The sequence below is a fragment of the Protopterus annectens genome, chromosome 7.part0 (assembly GCF_019279795.1).
Source record: "Protopterus annectens isolate FY-2018-M chromosome 7.part0, PAN1.0, whole genome shotgun sequence".
Taxonomy (NCBI): domain Eukaryota; kingdom Metazoa; phylum Chordata; order Ceratodontiformes; family Protopteridae; genus Protopterus; species Protopterus annectens.
In genome coordinates, this window is record NC_056739.1 from 1,314,171,106 (window position 1) to 1,314,183,831 (window position 12,726).

A 12,726-nucleotide genomic window follows, 5' to 3' on the forward strand; every position below is an offset into this window, starting at 1 on the left:
ACCATACCATTGAACTGTCCCCAATTACCAGGGACATCCCTGATTTCGACTCAGATTCTCTGTACCCACCTAAACCCTCCTTGAACTAGTGATATTAGGAGGAATGGTGGTGGATTACATGTAATGAATAACAACAACAATTAAGAGTCATAAACAGCATGTACCTCAGACAATGTGTATGAATTCATATGCTCTGAGTCTGTCAATGTGTCAGGGTAATAGCACCAATAATTTAAATGTGTCTGCGATGTTGTTATGCCATGTCCGTGATTCAGTCTTCATTTTTCCCCAATTGTATGAGAGGTCTGATATGGACAGAAAGCACATATTCCACTGACTACCTTAGAAAGATGATAGAATAATAGGTATGCAGTATCATGACTCGGCTGACAGATGTGGGTCCCAAAACCCAGTTACTTGTCTGTATTGAAGAGTCTCAGTTCCCATGTATCAGACAGATGGGTGCAGATTGTAAGAGGAACACACAAATAATATGAATAAAACACTGGCCAGGCCGTGGATTCCGTGCAGTCGAATGGAATGCCGTTTCCTAATGGGCAGCCGTTCCCAATACTGTAGGCATGTAATCCGAAGTAATAGGCATCACAAGGTAATATTGTGGTCCTCGATCCCACCCAGGGGTGTGAGTGTCAGATGCAAGCACCAATGTCAGTGCATTTGCAAGTGTGGGAGCAAGCGGGTGTAAGCCTGTTTGGCCGCCAGTATGTGAGTATTACACTGGTAAAGCAATGTAGAGGCTAACTGAGTGTAAGAAGCTGTAACCAGAGGTTAGCATTGCTTAACACCATGCAAACCCACGCACACCCACTCACAACTGCTTTAATGTGCCTTAATCCCTCCGTATCCAATGGTCTTGTTCTGCCCTGCAACAAAATAAACGGCCTCTGCAAGGCTCGGAACCAGGACCCTGCACACACAGCTAATGTGATTTACCAATACGCCATGGCAGATATAAAGACATCGGACCTTACCACAAACATATCATACAGCGCAGTCATTCAACACTATAGGAATGTATTCCATCATGTAGATGTACGTGTGAGTATTTATGTCCAGCATATAGGTACATACATATATAGGGATATATCAGGAACATACCATGTGACAACAAAGCATCACAAATGAATGAAAAGGGAAACACCAGCGACGCCTGTATTATGTAGTGGTGTTGTCCTATGTAATATCAAGACTCCCTCAGACAGACATGTGTCATTCATACACACAAACAGATGTACATTGGCTGTATACATCACTCTGTGCATGCACTGTACATTAACACAACAGTTCCAATCCATTCATTATGTGAGAACAGTACTCTTGCAAGGTGCTGTGTGCAACATCATCATCATGATAAAGGTAAATGGGGTAACCAGATCGGTAGTGTTGTGTGTACAATGGGGTTGTCCGCATCATGTGTACCTGGAACATTTAGGAGTGATGTGCATACCAGGATCATGCTCCTGAGGGACAGGGATGAGGATAACAGGAGTATGTTGTGAAGCATATTAGAAGGGTTACATGTGTCCAGTGGGCACGTATGTAAAATGGACAGCTATGTATGGGGCAAATGTTGTCCTAGGAAGTGATTGTCCTTATGTTTCTGTTGGGTAAGAGTGGGATGTGGGGGAAGGAGAGTAGATATGCCCATGGAGGATAGGTAGGGTAGGATCACAGACAAGACAGCATGCAGGGTCGGTATATGACACATGTGGGGGGATACACCTCGGACAGAGAGGGGTGTTCGGCATTCACAAGCCCATGGGAACAGTGGGATGGAGGTCCCCAGCCATGGGCAGCCACCACTGCACCAAAACAGCTGCAAAGGAGGCAGTGCTGGGGGCTGTCCAGGAGGGGTAGCCTCTCCCTGTAAATGTGACAGTCTACCCTTGAGCTTGTGTATCTGGCCTCAGAACCCCCTACTGAGCCCCCAACACACCATGTCCGGGACCGCACAACAGCAGACATGTTCCTGTCTGGCCCTGCTCCCATCGGCGACAAGCCCCATCCTCAGTGGTGGTACCACCAGAAGGTGGTGCAGAGCCAACAGAGGTTGAGGTTCAAGGCTGGGCCCCAGATGTGCTGGTGTCCAGTGCCATGGTCAGCTGAAGTGGGACAGGAGGTTCTGCCGGGATCTCCAAACCCATACAGCCTATGGTGTTGCAGTTTAAACACAGATATGGCTGAGTAATAGACAACAGTATTCAGGATTACTTACAACAGTATGCATAGATATGACCATCAACCCAACACAACAGATGGTATACATTTGCAGAGGAAGCACAACACATGCATATATACCGCATGACATCTGTACAAAGTGTAGAAGACGTGTGACTGCAGCTATGAACCGTGGCCCATTATTGCCTTGCCACTGAGAACCCCAGACAGTGTCTGTCATTCCACTGTTTCATGTGACATATGTCCACTCAGGGATGCGATGGCAGTAACACATCCATATCACCATGTACTGGCAGCAATCCTCACACTATGCTCTGCTGTGCACAGATGTGTGTTCAGTTTGTAACACAGGAAACAAATAGCTCCACACACTGACCAGTCCACAGATGGTCCTACAGATGGGGGTCCCTCATGAACAGAGCACTGTCATGTCTGTTTTAAAACATGCACAATAGCCATTACCACACACATGTTAAACAGGCAGTAGTCTCAATGAAGCATAGCTACACTTACATGCTGTAGTCATGTCTGGCACATCAACCTCCTGTCTTTAGGCTATTTCCCACTGTGTATGATGTTTAAGGAATATTCAGATATCATCTGTCATGCCGTTTCCAAACACCACATCCAGGTACCACTCACAGTGACTGTCATGGCTAAACACCGACATGATGTTCCTAGATATTGTACTGTGTTTATCATGCGAATGGCTATGGGAACATCATCAAAGCTGTTCCACATGCAGTCAGCTAGAGGAGGACTGCAATAGGTGCAGAGGCCATCACCTGATCATGTCCATCCCTTACAATACACATGCTGCTGCTGAGCAGATGTACACCACCACATTCACCAGAGAGTGTGTGGGAGGGACAGACAAAGTACATCAGGGAAGGGCTTGGAGACTAAAACCTAAGCATTGTCTGTCACACACCTACCAGTACAGGGGTCAAACCCCTGACTGACTAGTCATTACTATTACAAGTGCATGCAGTTACTACATATGCCACAAAGCCGACATGTTGCTGTGCTGTAAGAACATATATGTGTGTTGGTGAGAGACATGTGCAACAGAGATATAGTAGACATACATTAGGTGTAGCACACATGGCTGTCCACATGAACAGATGCCATTGTCACCACAACCACACTCTCTAATGGACTCGCATTTACACTCTTTGTCAGGGCCACAAATGCACTCCCTATCTACTTAGTTTGCCACACTGTAGTAATGCACAGGTACTACATGCACCACATGGGATATCTGGAGGTTCTATGGGCTAGGGCATGTGAACGTGTTTGACATCTGTTGGTATACCAATGGGGGTTATACTGGGAGTGACTGTGGTTGGGAGCATCATAACCCACACGCAGACACAAGGTGCCAGTACTGACATGCATGTATGCATTGCTTCATGGGTGTGTAGTCGTTGGCTGTGCAAGATGGCTGTACAAGGCTGGGTGAGGGGTAATCCTTGGCATCGCGCCACCCGACAATGGTGTGCAATGTGGTACAGGGATGTAGTGTCTGCAGTGTCCCACACAGATGGGTACTGCATGAACTGCCCTGACATCCTGGTTACCATTGTGTATAGCCATAACTTTGCAATGCATGCCATGTCTGTGTTTGATAGTCCTTGACATGGGCATTGCCTGGGATGTGCATGTCCCACAATACTATACAGTGACATGTACAGGTGTACCTGGTTTGGCTGGCACATGTTGTGTACACAGACTGTTATCCTTCGATATGCCAATACTGGCCTGGTGTGGCAAAACCTGATTATAGTCAGCAGGTCAATCCTGCACCTGCATTGATAGCATGATACAGGCATTCCCTGGTGTCAGTGGTATCGGTCCTTACAGGACACTTGTGTATGGCATAGGTTCATAGGTTCATAGATTAGTACTAGGCTAATTGCCCTTGTGGGCCATTTTAAGCCTAGCCAGTCACCCCATATGAGAATCAAACCCTGCACCTTGTGTCTGCAGGGTAAACACCTTAACAATTATGCCAACCTATGTCCTCTGTGGATCACATTTGATGGCACCACATATGTTGCAGACATCCAGTGGGGAACATAGTGAAGGCACATTGTCCGCAATTATGTGCCTATTGTACTGCTGTACAGGGTGGCATGTCCTCTGCAGCCCACTGCAATCTCACCATGCCTACTATCTGTCATCAATGTGCATGGTACTAGCAACATAGCAGGATATCCTAGGCAAGTGTGTTTGTGTATGACACATGGGTGCAGGACATATACCAGGTACTGGTAGGGTTGCATACTTTGTTCACCAGGCCTTTTGCCAGATGTAGGGGCATGGCTTGCCAACACAGTCCCATGGCTGACTGACATCTGTACGCCTCGTGAGGTGGGCATTGTGTCATAAGATGGACACCATATAGGAAAACTACAAAATCCGCTCCCCAACATGTCCAGTGGTTAGACACTCACAGCAACCCCCACACAGGCTCTGACAGTCAAACACACACAGCTGCCATGTCCTGGATTCAACCCCCTACCTACCTAATCACACTGCAGCAGTACGCATTTATGGCACACGCTACGGAGAATACCGGGTTACAGCAGTCCTACAGGTGTATTTCTAGGTGTGTCACATCAGCAGGATTGCCAAAGATGAGTATATGACTTGTACGGAGTGTGAGTACTGTAAAAGCATTGGTCTGTCCTCAGGCAGATGGACACACACACATACACACACACACACACACACACACACTCACACACAGACACACAGTTGGCAAGTCTGGGATTACAACACTGGCGTAACTACTCTATCACACTACAGCAATACGCAGTTACAGAACGCACAACAGAGACTACTGGTCTACGATGTTCCCAGAGGTGTATTTCTAGGTGAGTGACATCAGCAGCATTGCCAAAGGTGAGTATATGATTTGTACGGACTGTGGGTAGCCTATAAACCATTTCTCTCTCCACAGTCTGATACAGACAGATGCACACACATTCACACACACAATTGCCAAGTCTGGGGTTAGAACTACTACCTAACTAATATAACACTACAGCAGTATGCAGTTATGGGACGCGCCATAGAGATTACTGAGCTGCAGCTCTCACAAAGGTGTATTTCACAACGGATGACCTCAGCAGGCTTGTCATAATATTGTTATGGGGAGTGCAGTGTGTGCATGGGCCATAACCCAGTCATGTAGGTGTTGACATGCCACATGCAGGCGCACACAGGGCCATATGTCACAGGTACATGTATACAGCTACTAGATGACTACTTCCCTGTACAGTCATATTGCACAGCTGACACGTGCACCACATAGTCTGACATGCTGACAGATACAGGTGGCTAGTATCTGCAGTGAATGACATCTGCACCTCAAGTGTTTGGGGCCCTTTGGCTGTGTGCTGGATGGGACAGCCTGGATGGCTCCTTGTCACAGTCACCCTCTTCCACACATCTATGTTCGTCTACCTTTGATGTATGATACTGTGTTGTCTTACATATATGCCTGTATTGCTATCCACTGTGTGTGCAAGGCAGGCGTGGTGCATATTGACATGTGTCTGCACTAAGAACTGTGACCATCATATATGTCCGGACCACTGGTGTTTGCAGACATGGCCTTTATGTGTTTAAGTGTGTGAGCATGCCCAGTATGACCATTCAGTATGTATCGGCTGACATTGCCTTCATACCTTCAAGTGTGTGAGCATGCCCAGTATGGCCATCTGTATCGCATGTGTTACCTGTCCAGGTAGTCTGTACTGTGGTGCTGACCTTTGTGTTGTACACCGACAGGTAGCATGCTGTGTCTGCAGGGTATCCATTGGTCATATGACATTGACTGTTGCTACATTTCTGCATAGCGGGGGGGGACACCTGACTGTAACTACATTCCTACACAGGAGCAGGGGGGGCACACCTGACTGTTGCTATAAATGTACGTTGGATGGGGGGCACACCTGACACTTGTACACATTTGCTAGTACTGTACTGGTATGTCAGGCCCTCCATTTCAGTGTGTAGTCTTGCCTATTGTGCTGGCTAGAGGCATACCAGTGCACTACAGATCTTAGCTTTAATTACCAACATATTAGTTTCTGACTTCCTAGCCTTCACGACCTACATCCAACTGCCTGGCCTGCTGTAGTCTGTCTGTGTGGGTCTGTGGGAAGGGTTACCCATAGGGCACATTCAGAGGCCATAGTACAGCATTTGTTTGTGTCGGTCTACACCTGTCCAGCTGGTTGAGACTTGTGTGGGTCTTATGGACACACATGACGCTCAGCCCATTACATGCAGTGGGTTTTGTCACCCTGTGTAGTACTGGCTACTATGGTGACTCCAGTATGTGTTACAGATGTCATGGTGCCACTATGGGTGTCTACTGTCTGCTGCCTTAACATTCGGCCACCCAATTCCCTTGCATGCTCACATCCATACCATAGCTACAGGTACCAACACATTCTACTACATTTGGCAATTGGTAGGTTGATTGACTTACCTTGAGGGTGTGCCAGACTTGAGGATGGTACTGGGGGGCTGCCTGTTTCGGATGCACATAGTATACTCCCTATACATGGCTGAGCACAGGTAGTGTCATGTTTGTCATCCCTTTTACTGTCTGTGCGAGTCAGAGAGGGTGACATTCCCTGGGTCCCTACTGTGTCAGCGCATATGCTATGCGTTGCCTCTTTGCCAAGGCCAGGTCATACTGGCCATGCCTCCTTCCGCCTACTGGGTCAAGCTCAGGTTGTTCCTTCTCTGAGTCACTCTGTGCTTGTACAGGCCTTGGCATTGGTGGTGGGGGCTGTGTGGCCCTGCTCCATGCTGTTCCTGCTGAAGCTGTTTCTGCAGGATCATATTGTGTAGCATAGCACATACCATATCAATTTGGGTGCATGTAGCTGGTGAATACTGCAAGGCTCCACCGGATGTGTCCAGACACCAGAACCGTGACCTGAGCATCCCAAACACATGCTCTATTATATGTCTGGCCCATGCGTGTGCCTCATTATGGGGTTGTGGTTCAGGTTTGTGTGCATTTCTGATGGGTGTCATCAGCCATGGCTCCAGTGGGTACCCAGCATCCCCCATTAGGTGACCGTAGGGGATGTCCATATTGGCAAAGCTGTGGTACAGCTGTGTCAGATGCCATATTTCTGAATCATCATAGCTTCCAGGGCATCCAGCATACACATTCATTATAATGCCCTGGGCATCACATACGACATGGAAGTTGATGGAGGTGATGCCCCTGCGGTTGATGTAGGCCCTACCCTGCTCACCGGGTGGTGCTTTGATGCATAAGTGAGTACAGGCTATAGCACCCACTACCCTAGGGTGGTCTGCTATTTGGTGGAAGTGACACATATTGCTGGTCATCAACTCACGTGTGTTGAGGAAATATATGTGCTCACTGGCATGTGCTGACATGGCATCCAGGAACTGGTGGAATACTCTGGATGCTGATGCCTGTGAGATCCCCGTGATATTACCAATCATACTTTGGGAGGTACCTGTAGCTAGTATACCTAGGCCTACACATACCTTGGTATCCACTGGGATGGGTACTCCTCGGCCTGTTTGATGTGTCAGGTGTGGCCGGAACAGCTGAACAATCTGCTGTAGGAGGTCTCTGTCCACCCTATAGTGCTCCACTATCTCCAGGTCATGTAGCCCCTGGTAGGTTACCCTGTGTCTGTACACTCTTCTCTGTCTCCTCACTGAGGGTTGTTCAGCAGCATTCACATCTTCACCACCCTCAGCCTTTTGCACATGTTGGTCTATGTTGCCTGCTGCAGCCCTTCTCATTTTGTAGGTTTGTTTGTTAATATTTCCCTGCATGTATACACCAGTGGTGTAGAGTGTGGAAAAACCAGAGGGGAAGGTGTTTGCTTAGTTTATAGTAGTGTTCTGGGCTGGGCTGGTCTGCTGCCCCTGTAATCGGCTGATTCTGATACATATCACCTGTCAGCTCAGCTAGTTCACCTTGATTACTCTCCTACTGATATGGTCCCTCCCAATTGCACTCAGCAGGTATAGACACACCCCTAGCTTAGCCGTGCTAAGCTAGGAGCAATCCTGAGCCACAGGGCTCCAATTCACGTACAGTATGCCTGACACACCCCCCATGATGTCACCTATATCCAAGTCCTGAACCCAGCTATCTATACACATACACTCTTGGGACCTGCCTCACACCCTGGGGATAACCGAGATTCACTATCCTTTACCTCATTTCCGTAGGATTGCCTGCTAATGCATAGTTACATGACCCATACTGAGCCTCCCCAAAACTAACCACTGCTTACTGTCATGCAAACCCACACACAACTGCTTAAAAGCACCTTACTCACACCGTATTTAGTGGCCCTTTTTCTGCCAGCAACAAAACAACTGGCCTCTGCAAGTCTCGAAACCAGGACACTGCACACCACAGACGATGTGCTTTACCACTAGGCCATGGCAGATATACATACATTGGATGTTATCACGTACATATCATCCAGCACAGGCATTCAACAGTACAGGACATGTATTCCATCATGTAGATGTATGTGTGTTAATGTCAACATATATATATATATATATATATATATATATATATATATATATATATATATATATATACATACATAGATATAGAATATATATCTCAAGAACAAACCTTGTGACACCAAAGCATTAGACAAGAATGAAAAGGAAACCACCAGCGACTCCTGTATTATGTACTGGTGTTAATCCCAAGGCAAGTGTGTTTCTGTGAAACACATGGGTTCAGACTGTATTCAGGGTAATATTAGGGTTGCTGACTTTATTCACCAGGCCTATTGCCAAATGTATGGGTATGTCTTGCCAACCCAGTCTCTTGGCTGATTGTGACATTTATGGCCCCTATATAGGGAAACAACAAAACACACTCCTCGACACATCCAGTGGCTAGCCAGTCAAAACCACCAACACATAGGATATGACTGACAAACACACACACCTGCTATGCCTTGGAATAGAACACCTACCTAACTACTTTATCACACTACAGCATTACACAGTTACAGAACGTGCTGTCGAGATTATTGGGTAACAGCAATCCCAGAGGAGTATTCCTAGGAGGGTGACATCATCAGCCTTGCCAAAGTTGAATATAGGAATTGTACGGAGTGTGACTACTCTAAAAAGCATTGTTCTGTCCACTGGCAAACAGTCACACACACACATACACACACACACACACACACACACACACACACACACACACACACACACACACACTCGGCATGTCTGAGATTAGAACACCAACCTAACTACTTTATCACACTACAGCATTACGTAGTTACAGAACGTGCTATCGAGATTATTGGGTCACAGCAATCCCAGAGGAGTATTCCTAGGTGGGTGACATCATCAGCCTTGCCAAAGCTGAGTATAGGAATCGTACGGCGTGTGAGTACTCTAAAAGGCATTGTTCTGTCCACCGACAGACGGACGCACGCACTCACACTTGGTATGTCTAGGATTAGAACACCGACCTAACTATTTTATCACACTACAGCATTATGCAGTTACAGAATGCGCTATCGAGATTATTGGGTCACAGCAATCCCAGAGGAGTATTCCTAGGTGAGTGACATCATCAGCCTTGCTAAAGCTGAGTATAGGAATCGTATGGAGTGTGAGTACTCTAAAAAGCATTGTTCTGTCCACCGGCAGATGGACACACACATGCACACACACACACACACACACACACACACACACACACACACACACACACACACATACACACACACACACACACACACACACACACACACACATACACACACACACACACACACACACACACACACACACACACACACACACACACACACACACACACACACACACACATGGCATATCTGGGATTAGAACTCCGACCTATCTACTTTATCATACTACAGCATTACGCAGTTATAGAACATGCTATCGAGATTACTGGGTCACAGCAATCCCAGAGGAGTATTCCTAGGTGGGTGACATCATCAGCCTTGCCAAAGTTGAGTATAGGAATCGTACGGAATGTGAGTACTCTAAAAAGCATTACTCTGTCCACCAGCAGACACACACACACACACTCACACTTTGCATGTCTGGGATTAGAACACCAGCCTATCTACTTTATGACACTACAGCATTATGCAGTTACAGAATGTGCTATCGAGATTACTGGATCACAGCAATCCCAGAGGTGTATTCCTAGGTGGGTGACATCATCAGCCTTGCCAAAGTTGAGTATAGGAAATGTACGGAGTGTGAGTTCTCTAAAAAGCATAGTTCTGTCCAATGGCAGACGGACACACACACACACACACACACACACACACACACACACACACACACACACTCACACACACACACACCAGTGATGGGATCAGAACACCTGCCTATCTATAGATCACTATTGCAATACTACGCAGTTACGAGTTGTGCCACAGAGATTACACATTCCAAGGCAGTCATCATGATCTTCTAGGATTGCGGACATCAACAGGGATGCTGACAGTTATGATGTACATAGCTTAAACCTGTGTGTTTAACATAGGAGTCCATCCCGAACAGGAGTATGCCCTTCTGTGGAATGGACGACTAATATCACTATACAGGGTTACAATCGCCATGCTCATACACATAGAAGCACAGGGCTGTTTGGAATGCACTATGAGTCCAAATACACAACGTTATACTGGGCATGCTCATATACTTAGTAGCACAGGGCTGTTTAGGATGCACTCTGATTCTAAAGACTGAAGGCCACAGTGGCCATGTTCATATAGTTAGATGTACAGAACATGTTGTAATGGTCTCCGGTGGTAGTAGTTGTCATTGTTAGCAGGAAAGCTGCACTACATGTATCTGACACTAGTCATCTACACAACACCTGCTGCTGTCTGACACCTTAGATGTATCAGTCTATACCAAGCACAATACTACCACTCACAGTGATTTCATGCTAGGAATGGAAACTGCTTGACCAACACAATGAGCCAATGTCCTGCTGTAATTACGAGGTTGTCCAGTGTCTGTCAGTCTGGGATGATATGACTGACAGAAGACCAGCCTTTGTCACAGATCACATGCATCCATGATTCAAGGGAGTGTTGATAATACCTAATTCACATTTGCCCATATAGTGCCATTCCAAGGCAAATGACCTAAACACAGGATAACACCCTGACACCTAGAAGACAATTGCACTGTATGCTTATGCTAACCAGTGCAAGATGTGTTGCTGTTGTAATCACAGCTGCTCACTGTTGAACCTACAATAGGGAATACTGACATCTGTGCAGTGAGGAACACCTGGCTGACGGCTCTGCTCTGCACAATAGCACTACCACCATATAACTCAGAACCAGACATGTGGGCCATAACACTGGTACAGACCACTCCAGGTGGTGGTGTCCCCACATTCATAATGGCTACTCACATGTACAGACCAGTACTCCAACATATATCATCACAGTTACATTATGCATTATGCAATGCAATGATACCACTGTTTGTAACCAGGTCAGCCGTGCACATACCAGGGTGGTTCTGATATTGACAGCATTAACAGATGACTGTTGCTGTGCACCATTGAGTGTGTACACTGCCTGACATGAAGCTATGATTGTACAAGATGTTTATGTGGGGAGCAGATTGTTTTGACATTTGTGTAGGATATAACCTGGAATGTGGACAGGTCCCATGCAGCCTGTATGTATGGAATTAGAGAGTGCAGCTTGTACCTGCATAGTTGTTATTACAGGGGCTCTGTAGTGTACATGGATATATGAATGTGTACCTGATGGGGGGGGGGCAGTGTATTTATGTTATCCAAGACTCTATCTGGCTGAACAGGTGCTATTTCCATAGGTGCAGTACCTCTCATGCCATAGTGCTGTGAAGCACAGCAGGTCTTATGTTGCCATTATGTTTCGTGACACAGCTATGGAATCCTTTGTGTTTGGCCTCATAATATGTGGATGAGTAGTTTCACAGTAGCTTTGCGTGGCATTATATGGTGTATCTGCATCTTGCTGAGGCTGACCATGGATCAAATTCCACTCATGTCTGTTGACCCTTGCAACAGTTACTACCTTCTGTGGTACAGTTTAGGGCAGGGTATCACCGGTTTGCCTTCATGGGTGTGTTTGAATCCTGTTTCTGTTTCATTGGCACGATCACTTCACATATGTGAGTGCCTAAAGTGCATTTGTGTAGGACCCAGCATTTGCACATGCATTGTACATCTGCATGGGTGCCATGACAGTCACCACTTCACTCTTAAGGAGCATAACATTGGCTTTGAAGACTGACCACGTGTGGCATACTGTTAGCCCTGTTGGTGTGACTGTGGTGATCTAGGTCATTGGTGTTGATGACATCCAACATGCACTGAGCACATGTGTTGGTACATGATGAGTCTTCCCAGTTCATAATGGGATAGCTGAGTGGCCATGATTATGGTGTCCTGTCCCACAACTGGTATTCCCCATT